Genomic DNA, 13,584 nt, shown 5'->3' on the forward strand with positions numbered 1-13,584 from the left:
ATTTAATACCTCGGTCACATTTGCTCTACGGCGGTGTAACGGGTCGAAAACAGCCGTTTTAACATCTTTTGTACCCGCTACATATAGGTGGTTTGAATCAAAATTAACAAAACGGCTGTTTTCGACTCGCCATTCGGTTGCCATGGAGAAAATGTGACCGAGGTATTAGTAAGAGATTTATTGTTCAAACCTCTTTATGAGTGCAAACTGTGCTGTGAATATAGTATCTACTTCAGATACGCCATACTTACCTATTCCCTTAAATGCCATTCGATCGCCACGCTCGAATACACCCGGCAAAAAATTTCTCCTATAAAAGGAGAAAAAGTCTGCAACGCAGACTATAGCCCCGCACGACAAGGAGGGAAACCCCGCCCTATACTATAAGTACCTTGCGTGCGTGGCTCACTTCCTCTTTCTTTTGCCGGCGCCCGAACCTAGCGGTTGTGTGGCGCTTACGCTCAGTTAGAGATTGTATACACCCAAACAGTGAAGGACTTATCCCAAAAGTAGACAGAGGTCTCAGAACGCACGTCTCATGACAAAAAGTAGACAGAGGTCTCAGAACCCACGTCTCGTAACAAAAAGTAGACAGAGGTCTCAGAACCCACGTCTCATCACAAAAGTAGACAGAGGTCTCAGAGCCCACGTCTCATGACATAAAGTAGACAGAGGTCTCAGAACCCACGTCTCATGACAAAAAGTAGACAGAGGTCTCAGAACCCACGTCTCATCACAAAAGTAGACAGAGGTCTCAGAGCCCACGTCTCATGACAAAAAGTAGACAGAGGTCTCAGAACCCACGTCTCATGACAAAAAGTAGACAGAGGTCTCAGAACCCACGTCTCATCACAGAAGTAGGCAGAGGTCTCGGTACCCACGCCTCATCCGATCCCACAGCCATAACCAGACGGAGGTGCGTTTCGGGCCGGGCCCCACGTCTGTATTATCCACCATAATGAGCAAACAACTGGATCGAAAGACTCCCCGTCAGGGCCTCAATCAAGCCAATATTAACACTTCCCAGAACCATACGAAAGAGGATGGAGCTGTGAAAGATGATGGAGGAAAGAAAACCCCCAATATAACCAGGTCTAAACGAGGTTAAGGGTTCAAAATCCCCATCAAAGGAAAAGTCAAGACCCCCTCCCAGGCCAAACCCAATTAAGGGGAAGACAGCTAAAACCCATACTCCGGACGAATTAAACCTCGGGACGTCCGTCACCTTACTGGGAAAGGTACCGAAGGGGGCCGAGTTTTCCTTGGACGACTCGGATAAATTCGAGACGATTCCCGTCACCAAGAAAGCGAAAATGGGAGAATTAATCAGGGAAGGACGACGTAGAGTCGGGTTTTCATCCCCCTGACAACATGGACATTGCCTCGGCGGCCTGTTCATGAAGATGTTCCAGGCGGCGCAAAAACGTATGAACTTGTCGAATCAGCCGATTGCAGGCGACACGAGCGCCCCTACCATCTCATCGGCGCAGACCAAAACCCGGCCCCACAGCCCAGGCGCCCCGACCCCATCACGCCTCAGCGGCCCGTCCCGGACAACGGGACATTGAAAGTCGTACTCGGGGGAGAAGCCCGAGCTCTCAGCTATTCGAGCGGACCTGTCATGCTCCCTCTATTCATATTGAGGATGATTCAGACTCAGAATATTGCTACCATCGGCCCATAGCATCCGGCAAGCGAAAATGGACAGACTCTTTGCTGTCTCATCTCTCCACTTCACGATCAGCGAGACAGAGCGCTGCTACTGCTAGCGGTCGTTATGAGAAGGAGGGGGCTTCAGTGATTAGTGAGAGTTTTTTCTTCAGCTATTTTTGCTTCCAGCCCCAGCTCTCGCCATGATAGCGTAGAAAGCAAGCCTGTTTCGGCTGCAGATTTGATTACGAAATACTGCCCCAGCTTAAGGCAGAGACTACCTACTCAGACTCAGAGGATTCTAAGCCTATTTTTTGTCTCGAGTCGGAGCTTGGGAGACAATCTGTCAACTCAGCTGCGGTGAAGCTTGACAAACCCTTCTCATCCTGCTTGAATAGACCAGTTCGTAGTGACCTTTCATTTCTCAATATGATAGGCAGATTTCAAAGCAAGATATTACGTAAGCTTGCCCTACATAGCAGGATGAAGAAATTGAATAGACCAGGTGACAAGAATAGCACACCAATAAACACTTTAATCTTTATGAAGGTATTTGTTGCATTCCTACTTTGAATGCATATCATAGCAAGTTGCACAATGTACTTGGCAAACTGTGAAATACCAGTCGTTTGTGGACGCATTGTTTTTTGTGGATGTGAATGAAAACCACTATTCAAAAAAAATATATGAATAATCAAGACATCTAAGTTGGTGCTTATCGCATTAGTTTTTAAACCACCATGTCACTTTAGTACAAATGGCCTTTCTCTGATCATGCGAAAATTTTTTTTGATCATGCGCAGAAAGGAACTACGAACTGGCTTATTAACTTAATGACAGGGGAAGGGACTTGTGTCCTACCAACAGAGCTACCAAGTCTCACGCATTATGCATGAGACTCAAGCATTTTTTACTCTTGTTCATCTCCAATCTCTGTCTCACGCAAATATCACAGCCTATCCCCATATAGGCCTACATTGTACACGATGTCTGTGATCTCAGATTCACAGAAAATCTCACGCATAGCTGGTCTTTGAACTTGGCATCTCTGCACCAACAGAGACTTTAAGCACGTTTTCAAGACTCCCACAGTCCCGGATGCAGCCTTTTGTGTTGGGGATGCTAGGGCTAAGAGATCGTGCTACTCAGAATCCACTCGGGTCACGTAGATTTAAGCGTATGGAGGGTCGGATGACCTCTATTGACCAGGCAGCCAGGGTATCTATGCGCCTAGCAACCTATCACACATATCTTTTGACAGCCTTTCGGGAATCTGAGAGACTAGGTATCTCCCCGGAGGATCGCAGAGACATATGGGAGTGTGTTATGATGTTTGCAGAATACCAGTTTGAACAGGCGTCGAGGATTGCCATACTTTGCACGAGAGCAAGACGTTCACAGGTCATTGACCTACTTCAGATTAGAAAAAAAAAAAAAAAATAGGAGCCTCATTACAAGAGACAGATTAATTCTCAGGATAGTGCGGGAGGGATATCGGGTCAAGATCGACCCAGATTATCGGGACGCGTTCGCACAACTAAGAACCACCTCTGCCCTCCCCCGCTCTCTCGAAAAGAGAGGGGCTCTTTTAAGGGAAATCAACGAACTGGAGAGAGAGCGTGCAATTTCCTAGGTGCCCTCCAGCCGAAAGATTGTTTTGTCAAATGTCTTCCTAATTAGGAAACGGTCCGGAAAATTCAGGATCCTGAACCTAAAGAAACTAAACAGGTTCATCGAAAACAAGCCATTCAGGACGGAATGCCTCTCCAAGATCCTGCCCCTGCTTCCCCCCCACGAGTGGGCGGCCTCTATAGACTTATCGGATGCGTATCTTCACGTTCCAATAGCAAGGTCCTCTCAGCATCTCCTAGGTTTCGCAATAGGAGGAGACACTTACAAGTACCAGGCCTTCTCTTTCGGCCTTCACTGTGCTCCTCGCATATTTACAAGGCTCGTCAGGGTAATTGCTGCAGAGCTAAGAAGAAGAGGGGTAAAAATTTTCTTTGCTATCTGGACGATTGGTTGATCCTCGCCCCCTCGGAACAAATCCTTCACAGACACTTGAAGGTCACAATCGTGTTAACGACAAATTTAGGCCTTCTCATAAACTGGGAAAAATCAAGATTGCCTCCAACTCAGACTCCGGATTTCCTTGGAGCATTTATAGACATCCCGCGTCCCCACCGGGTTCAGGGAACGAGCAGTCGCGAAGCAACTCCTGTCCAGTCGTCTCCTGACTGAAGACTTGGCAGATTTTTCTGGGACTCTTAGCAAGCTTAGTGGATACAGTCCCCCTTTGCAGACTGAGGATGAACTTTCACATAAACAGGTTGGAGATGATTGCGGTGCAGTTAGCCCTCCAACACTTTGCATCCGAGATAATGGAAAGGTGTGTCCTGTTAAAGTCAGACAACCAGATGGTGGTAACATATCTCAACAAAGAAGGGGGAACTCGGTCAAGGACCCAGCACTACTACCCTGAGCCCAACAAACTGAGGCTCACACTGTGGCCCATTACAGGGCAGCAGCAATCAAGGCTGGACTTTCTGAACAGGCTGCCAATTTCTCAGCGGAATGTTTACGGTCTTCCACACGATCATCCTACGACTCCATACTCAGTCGCTATGTTAGATGGTGTCGGCAGGCTAGGACTAATCCATGCAAGGCATCTGTAGGTGAGATTGCTGAATTATCTTTGTTTGACAAGAATTTGGCATGTATTACTATTTGGGGTTACAGGTCTGCCATAGCTGTCCTACACGAAGGCTTTGACAATGGTGAATCTGTTTCCTCATCTATTTTTCTGTCACGGTTATTAAAGTCCTTCTTTCTTAACAGACCCAGTAGAAGGCTTCTTGCTCCTGCTTGGAGCCTTTCCCAGGTGTTAGTCTCCCTCAGTCAGCCCCCTTTTGAGCCAATGCATAATGCATCTTTGTGGGATTTAGCCATAAAAACTGTTTTCCTTCTGGCAGCGGCTTCTGGTCAGAGGCGTAGCTCTATCCATGCTCTTACCACAGCTCCTGGGCATATTCGTTGGGAGAAAAACAAGATTAGACTTATTCCTCATGGCCGTTTTCTTGCTAAGAACCAACGGGAGTCCTCTCTCCCTCTTGGAATTGTTCTACCATCCATAAGTTCCTTTTCTTCAGTTAGGGAGGATAGGTTTTGGTGCCCGGTAAGAGCATTAAAATGGTATCTTGATAAGACTAAACATTTTCGTGCTTCCGATCAACTTTTTGTTAGTTTTATTCCCCCTCACAGGGCTGTCTCGCCGGATACTATCTCTCGTTGGATTGTGGAGGCGGTGAAATCTGCTGGTGATCCAGTCATCATTCACCAGAAAGTTAGAGCCCATGACACAAGAGGATTGGCTGCTTCCTTGGCTTTATTCAAGGGCGTACCCATGGAGGATATAATGAAAGCGGCATATTGGTCCAACGCTAATACATTCACATCCTGCTACCTCTCGGATGTCCCCAGTGATGAATCCAAGTTTGCGAGGGCCAGCCTGTCCGGTCCCCATCGCTAATCCAAGGTACGAGTTTAACTTTACAAGCTGTCATTAGTATCTTGTATAATAGATTTGATCTGTAGGGCCTTTTGGCTTTGGCTTTTGGCCTAACCACCTCCCATAGTTGTTTCCGTGGGAATCTGGCATTTAAGGGAATAGGTAAGTATGGCGTATCTGAAGTAGATTATGTTGTTCAGTAGTGAACACCATATCTACGAAGTAGCCATACTTACCTATGCTACCCTCCCACCTCCCCTCTTTCTGTATCTGAGGTTCGTTTGCCTAAGAAAGAGGAAGTGAGCCACGCACGCAAGGTACTTATAGTATAGGGCGGGGTTTCCCTCCTTGTCGTGCGGGGCTATAGTCTGCGTTGCAGACTTTTTCTCCTTTTATAGGAGAAATTTTTTGCCGGGTGTATTCGAGCGTGGCGATCGAATGGCATTTAAGGGAATAGGTAAGTATGGCTACTTCGTAGATATGGTGTTCACTACTGAACAACATAGTTTAACTTGTCAGCTGTATATGTTAAAGTTCTATGTATTGTACAGTATATGTATTTATTTATAGGCTATATATGTTATCATGTGCAGCTGTTGTCCATGAAGCTGTCCATTAAAGTTTTAAAGTTGATTTAATAAACAACTGAAATATGATATTAAAGCAAGATGTCAAAGTTATTTTACAAGTTTTTAAAATATGATCATTCATTTTAATCTCTTCTAAAATGTGGCTTGTAATATGATTTCATTGAAAACTGGAGTTGATAGGGTCAGTGTTGGCACATTTTAAATTTTGGTGATATCATTAAAGAAGGAGAAACCAACATGGCTTTTTATGTTTTTATTGTAAAAAATACTTATTGTTCATTTGATAGTGTGCTCAGAATCCTCACAGTACTGAAGAAGTGTAATTTTTTTTAGCAGATTGCCTTTTTTCTATGACACATAATCAAGAATTATGCAAAGAAAAGATCTTGTACTTTTTTATTTGATTAGATAGCAACTACTATTGGGTTGCTATTTTTATATTTTTATGATGTGAATTATGTCTATATGATGTGCATTTGAAGTCACAAGATTTGTGAACATAATTATTTATCAAAAGAAAATATTTTATATTATAATGAGGTGCTATTCATTGATGTAAATGTGAGAGCCATTTGGTTTAGTTATGGTCAATCTCATTGATAAGATGTGTGACCAGAAAAAGAAAAATATTGAAATCAATTTTTTTAAGCTGCACTGTCAAGCCCCCCAAAAAATCACATTTATTTATATTTCAGTTTCTATGAATGGATTCACATCCAGGCATGAATATCAGCCATGCATGATTGGATCTGAAGTATAATCATTAGTTTCATATGGTTAGTATGTATTTCAATGGCTATTGGTATTTTGCATTGTATTGTAAAACCTTCCTCTATATACACATGGATCAATACAGGTGTTTGTGATGCAGGCAAAAAAAAAAAGGATTGAAATAGGGGAGAGTATTTGTGCACAATGCACACTTATGATATACACAACCAACAGGCCAGTAGTTGCAATAAACACTGATTTCATGAGAAAGTCTGTAAAACCAGGCTTAATTGTCAGTATATCATTGAGGATCTAGATCTGGTACAGTAACATAAACTGAACTTTGTGAAATCTTGAAATCTACGCCGAAAAATATTCACACTGAAGATCACCAACACAGATAGGAACACGTGGGACAGTGTATTATTATTGCTGGAATAAAGACCCGACGGAAGTGACCAAATCCGCGCTTATTTTGCTTATTTCTCAGCAATTACACAATTTCTTCCAGAATCCTTTGGCACATATTTTTTATTCATACAAACAGACACTTGGGTGGTCATTATATTAGATTCTGTAAAAAGTCATTTTGAGATCGTTACCAATACTGGAATTTATCTTTAAGGGGAGCAGTTGCGTCCTGTTAATTTGCACGAGTTCAATTTATTCGGACTACGGAGATGTGCTCAACTTGGGCAAAGTTCTGAATGATTAATAGTAAACAGCACTGCGCATTGCATATTTTGTTCTGAAAATTGCTTCCCCTTGCAATTTCATTTATGGAAGGCCAACTTGTGTTATTTATTTTATTTTTTTATTTACATGTGATCAAGAGATGTTTCTTAAAGATGATCATTGAGTTATGAATGACTTAAAGGACAAGTCCACCCCAACAAAAAGTTGATTTGAATAAAAGGAGAAAATTCCAACAAGCATAACACCAAAAATTTCATCAAACTTGGAAGTAAAATATGAAAGTTGTGACATTTTAAAGTTTCGCTCTATTTTACAAAACAGATGTATGCACATCCTGGTCAGTACGAAAATAGGCAGACTGATGATGTCACCCACTCAATATTTCTTTTGTGCCGGTATTTAATTATATGGAGAAAAAAAATGAAATATTGAGGGACATCACATGACTCTCCTTTGCATGTCAATGAGTTGTGCATATAGCTGTTTTGTGAAAAATAGGCAAAACTTAATAATGTCATAACTTATTTTGTATCCGATTTTGATGAAATTTTCAGCATTGTGCTTGTTTGATTTTTCTCTATTGAATCAAATCAACAATTTTCTGGGATGGACTTTACCTTTAAGAAAGGATAACCATGAAGATGAAATATGCAAATAGTGTAAAACATTCTTTTGAAAACATACATATTATTGCAAGTATGTTATTTTGCCATGATTTATCATGACTTATCATGAATGAAATATGGTAAAATCTGCATAACCCAAATCTCATGGGACTTCGTAAATATACAGGTATGTTCAACTTGGGTAGAATTCTGTTCTGCTTTGACCTAGGCTATTTTTTTACTTGTGCAGACTGACATGTATTGTTTTATTTGCATACTTGTGATCGTAGGGTATTTCATAAAGCTATTCATGTTATGAAACGACTAACAAACAAGAGAATGGATACCAAAAACTTCTTATTTGCGATTGTATTTACATTCTTATGTAAACATACACTATTTTGCTACAAAGAGTATTTGCTGCAATTTGCCATGACTCCTAATAAATCCATGTACAAGTTTTGTAAAACTGTGTTTAATCACTTGTTGAAACTTTGAATTCACCTCACATAGTTTAACACTTAAACTTCAGTCATTTCAGAAGTCATAAGCAGTTTAAGAGCAGCATTATTACCCCCCCCCCTTTTTTCTTTTGCACTTAGTTTGCTTAGTTCACTAGCCAATCAGAATCAAGGACTTCAGGGGTGTTACAATTGTATGGTTAAGTAACTACAGCAAAACCTTTTATGCAACAAACCCCTGCATTGTATAAATTAAGTAATCCCCAATTTGCTTAGTCTCTTACATTCTCTGTCTGCAAAGATTTTTTTCATGTGATATGCTGACAATGTAATGAATTATATCATAGTTTATAGTTTTCTGTTCTTCAAATTAAAATTTGGTTGGAAAAGATTTGACTTGTCAGTGTGGACAGCAAGGAAAAAAATACAACTCATGCATATTTATTTATTTTTAAACCTGATTTTATTTATATCAAAAAATTCTGTTTAACATTTATTTTATTTATACAAATGTTGATGGCAAAGAATGACCTAATAAAGTAACAACTTCTGCCAAACATATACTAGTTAATGTAATTGTTATATTGTTGCAATTTGAATAGTAAAGGCTTGAGCAATCGGGTTATTCATGATTCTTCGATAAACATACCATTTACACAAAATCTTGTTGCAAAACTCACATTGACTTCAGTTAAAAGGTTCACTTACCAATGAACATCTTGTTTAAAGGTCAAGTCCACCCCAGAAAAATGTTGATTGAATAAATAGAGAAAAATCAAACTAGCATAACACTGAAAATTTCATCAAAATCGGATGTAAAATAAGAAAGTTATGGCATTTTAAAGTTTCGCTTATTTTTCACAAAATAGTGATATGCACAAGTCAGTGACATGCAAATGAGTCAGTCGATGATGTCCATCACTCACTATTTCTTTTGTTTTTTAGTGTTTGAATTATACAATATTTCATTTTTTACAGATTTGACAATAAGGACCAATTTGACTGAAACATATAGTATTAAACAATACTAATTAGACATGTTCAGGGAGTAATTTATCGTGGTTTCATTTGACAATGAGGAGAAAATTAGAATATTTCATATAATAAAATACAAAAAAATAGTGAGTGGATGTCATCAGTCTCATTTGCATACCCACCAGGATGCGCATATATTTTGTGAATTTAAGAAAAACTTTAAAATGTCATAACTTTCCTTTTTTACATCCGATTTTGATGAAATTTTCAGTGTTAAGCTTGTTGGAATTCTCTTTTTATTCAAATTAACATTTTTGTTGGGGTGGACTTGTTCTTTAAAAATTACATTCATGCATCTCTTGGTTTCACTGACAGTAATCATAACAACCTTCTTTCACCTTCTAATTAAATCTATACACATAGTATGAAATGAAACCTCACTAAAGGTTACAAAGAGCTCTGAATGTGACTACTAAGAGGTGTCTTCCTTGTCTTCAGATTTAAGACGAAACATTCTACAGTAACCACCATGTCAAATTTAGACATGGATATGCCTATGATTGCCAATGATATCAAATGCTTATTCCCAAGATTGTCATGCGAGCTTTGAACCAATATTCCTGTATAATATTCATCAACGTGATCCAAAAAGCAGGGCCCTTTAACATAAAGGGATATATCAATAGTTACATTTGGTTGTAACTTTCAATACATGGCATGCAATAGACTATTACATGTAAGTAATGCCAAGGGCCTCACTGGCAAAAACCTGACTAAAGGCTGACCTGAGCCCGTCGCAGAAAGAACTACCATCAAACACAACTTGACTTTCAACCAATGAAATGCGCGTATTAAATACCCCTTATTTTTTCTGGACTTTCACACTAGAAATGTAAAAAAAAAAGGGAAAGGATACCTGCAGACTATTAGGCAGCTGGCAACAAGTGAAAACTATTGACATGCAATAATTCTGTCCTATTCTCAAGTTTTATCTACATGTATATCCTCAAAATACATCATTCTAGATTAACACATCAAGTATCGTTTTCAAGACTGAATACTGATTCTTCACAAGATGGTGTATATGAATAAAAACATACTGAACACACACAACTGGAGTTCAACAGGGCTACACCATTGGCACTTCGATGTTCATTCATAGCTTGTGCACTTATAGTATTCTATGTACACATTTCTTTGGCTAGTCCATACAAACATTTCAATTAACAAGTGGGAACTCAGTGAAATTTCTGCAGCCAACATAGTGTGAAATGTCAGGTTACATCTTAGACACAGGGTTTTCCTTTGTTATCAGGTATAATTTTCCTTACATTAATTTTGTAATACTCTTAACACTAATACTTATGAAATTCATTTTCAAAACAACCATTTCCTAGTGTTCCTTTTTGCTTACCAACTATCTAAATTGCATGTTCAAAAAGATACCCACTTTAATGCAACTGCTATTACATTTATCTCTTTAAATAAAAGGGGAAAACAAAATGAAAAAAAAATAAAAAAGGACAGTACAATCTACACTTAAATTTGTGAAATGACAAAACATAATGGAATGCAATATAATCTAATACATATAACTATTCATCAATGGACAATTATATAGCTATATACATATCACACTTATTTGATACATCAACACAACAATCATTTGATAGATTCAGTTCATTACATGATATATCTAAGCCATAAACGATAAATCTAAATACTGATTTTTCAATACATTGTAATTCTATTAATTTCAATTTTGTACATGATGCTTTGACTATGCAAAGGTAAATAAAAGGCCATTAAAGAAAGCACTTCTGATATGAAATTTAAAAACAAATTAAAAAACAAATTGAAAAATAAAGTTGTCTTCACCCAAAAAAATGAACACCACTTTAATTGCAAATTACGCAAATATTAGTAATCCGCATAAAAAAATATTCAGTGTGATAAATCAGAGGTCAGTCCAAATCCATAAGTTCTAACAATTTTCCAGAATACCACAAACCTTGATTAAGCTGCAATTTTAAAGAGGTGATATCTACTTAATATGAATACTAATTCCAGAAAAGGATGCGCAATACTTATCACACATGTCATCTTGCTTCAGTGAACATATAAATAATTCAGAGCAAATGCCTGTGTCATGCCAAGTAAAAAGCGCTTGCGCCAAACATGACCCCACTTTCTTGGGTCAGTATAGCTCAGGGGCTGTTTCACAAAGAATTAAGTTTGACTTGGAGTTGCACATGAATTCCCAGTTGTGTGTGGAATGAAACACAACACCCTATTAGTCAAATCTTGCCAAGAGGATGCGCACTTCCGTGTACCAATCAATAAGATTGCACCATATGCATATTAGCATTTTGAGCATCATTCCAAGTCGCACTTACTCTTTGTGTAACACCCCCTCCCCCCCGGTGTATTCTGACTGTGTGAAAGGGTTCATAAACGCATCCCCCCATATGCAAGAATGAATTCTCTGATATCTGTGCAGTTCAATGCCCACTTTCAATGTCCAATATCCAACATTATTTATGTTGAATCAACACATAGATTCTGATAAGATACCATTACTGTCTTTATTTCTCTAACTGTATGAGCACCTTGCAGAGTAAACATCTCTCCTAAATCTAGAATAATAATAGAATACAAAAAAATATGCAAATATTTTGCACATATAACTTTCTGTAAAATAAAGATCAAGAGAGAATCTTGAAAAAATAACTCTGGGATTATTATAAAGAATCTGAAATATGACAAATATTTGAACTACCTCTGACATTCTCCTAAAAAATGTGGTGACCAGTACCAACATGTCTGGCTTATAGCAGTAAGAAATATTTGATAGTTGACAATACCTTTGTGAGGTTAGGTTGTTATACAGGTATAAAAGTGAGAAGACATTCACTTAAATCACACAAGACACACACAAAAAGAAATATATGAATAACAACTTAAATTCTAATCATGTAAAGAAAAAGAAAAGTTTGAAAAATGTTTTCAATTTTCTGATATTAACAAATTAAAAATAAAAAGTACATTATTGTGACACAAACATAGTAAGTTGCCAAATAAATTATTTTCATGAGTGTGCAACATCGTATAATGAATTCATTCAAATTCATACTTAACTCTTCATGCGTTCACCTGTAAACCCCGTGTTGCATTATTTTAGCAGTGATCCCCTCTACGCAGTATAATACACTGTTATTTATGTGCCATAACTTTTTATCTGATCATTTTGAAAGAAAATGTGTAGCAAACTTGTAGAGTGTTTCCTGGGCTTTCTTATCGTATATAAATTTAGTGGATAAATTACGGAAAAATGTATAGTAAATTACATTTTCTAAATGCTTTCTCCGAATATTTCCAACAAAATTTAGCCCCCCTTTTACTTTGATTCTTGTGTTAGTGGCATGGTTTTTATTTATCAACTTGGACTGTTCATGACATAAGCTTTGTATATACCAAAATCATGATAATCTGACAAAAATAGCCCATATATAGTGGAAAAAAAGAGAGTAAATTTTTGCCTGGTCAAGGTACTATACTCCATTGAAAGGGTCTCATTCACATTCGTGCCATGAGTCACAGACTCCTAACAATAAACCTGGCCATGGTATTGTTTGTGAGGAGGGTTTAATGGTTTTTCTCCTCTCCTTTTTCAATGAACTTCCTGGTTGTGATCAGGATGTATTGATTTTTTGGGGGGTTACCGCTGATCTCTATACTATAGTATAGAGATCAGTGGGGGTTACTAGTGAAGATACAATAAAGTGGTGTTTGAAAGAGAATAGATCAAGGAACCCCAGTAGTATGAACAAAAATGAGATGAATATTCATGGTACATCTATAAGCCAAGGCAAGCTCTGGGGCATGCAATTGTTCGATAAACAATGGGACAGGAGACGTCTATGGGAAATGTGTGGTTGTGCAAAAATGCGAACGAAACACGCCTACGGATGTGCAATAATGCGAACGTAACGCATGAAGAGTTAACCTGGATGGAGACTGTCCAATTTACATTAATGTCTAACATGAGGATACTTATGTCTAAAGTAAGTCTTTATCTGCATTAGTAATTCTCTGGAAGTGGCATCCAGTTCTAATATAAATTATACAAGAATTATATCAATTTCCATATATTGACAAAGTACTCAATAATTCAATCCTCCGTGTTTCACATTAATCATCATAAACAGTGTGAAAACTATTCCAATTTCAGATGATACCATTCAAAAAGGTAACATTCTCTTAAACTATAATGATAGTGAGGTCTGCTATGGCCCGTAATAACTACTTCTTTAATAAAGGACTAATGTGTGCATTGTCTTTTGCAGCTTCTCCATATGCAGAAATTTAGAGCAGCTTTCCCCGATGCT

At 38.4% G+C, this 13,584-nt stretch overlaps 1 long non-coding RNA gene across 1 annotated transcript; it reads left to right on the top strand.

Moving 5' to 3' along the window:
* Positions 1–92: 92 nt before the first annotated feature.
* On the top strand, positions 93–6,767 carry LOC121408646. The gene is made up of 3 exons (XR_005969070.1): positions 93–223; positions 2,359–2,361; positions 5,665–6,767. It is a non-coding gene; the product is annotated as an uncharacterized LOC121408646 (long non-coding RNA).
* Positions 6,768–13,584: the final 6,817 nt, after the last annotated feature.

Source organism: Lytechinus variegatus, chromosome 2 (assembly GCF_018143015.1).
Source record: "Lytechinus variegatus isolate NC3 chromosome 2, Lvar_3.0, whole genome shotgun sequence".
In the NCBI taxonomy this organism is placed as follows: Eukaryota; Metazoa; Echinodermata; class Echinoidea; order Temnopleuroida; family Toxopneustidae; genus Lytechinus; species Lytechinus variegatus.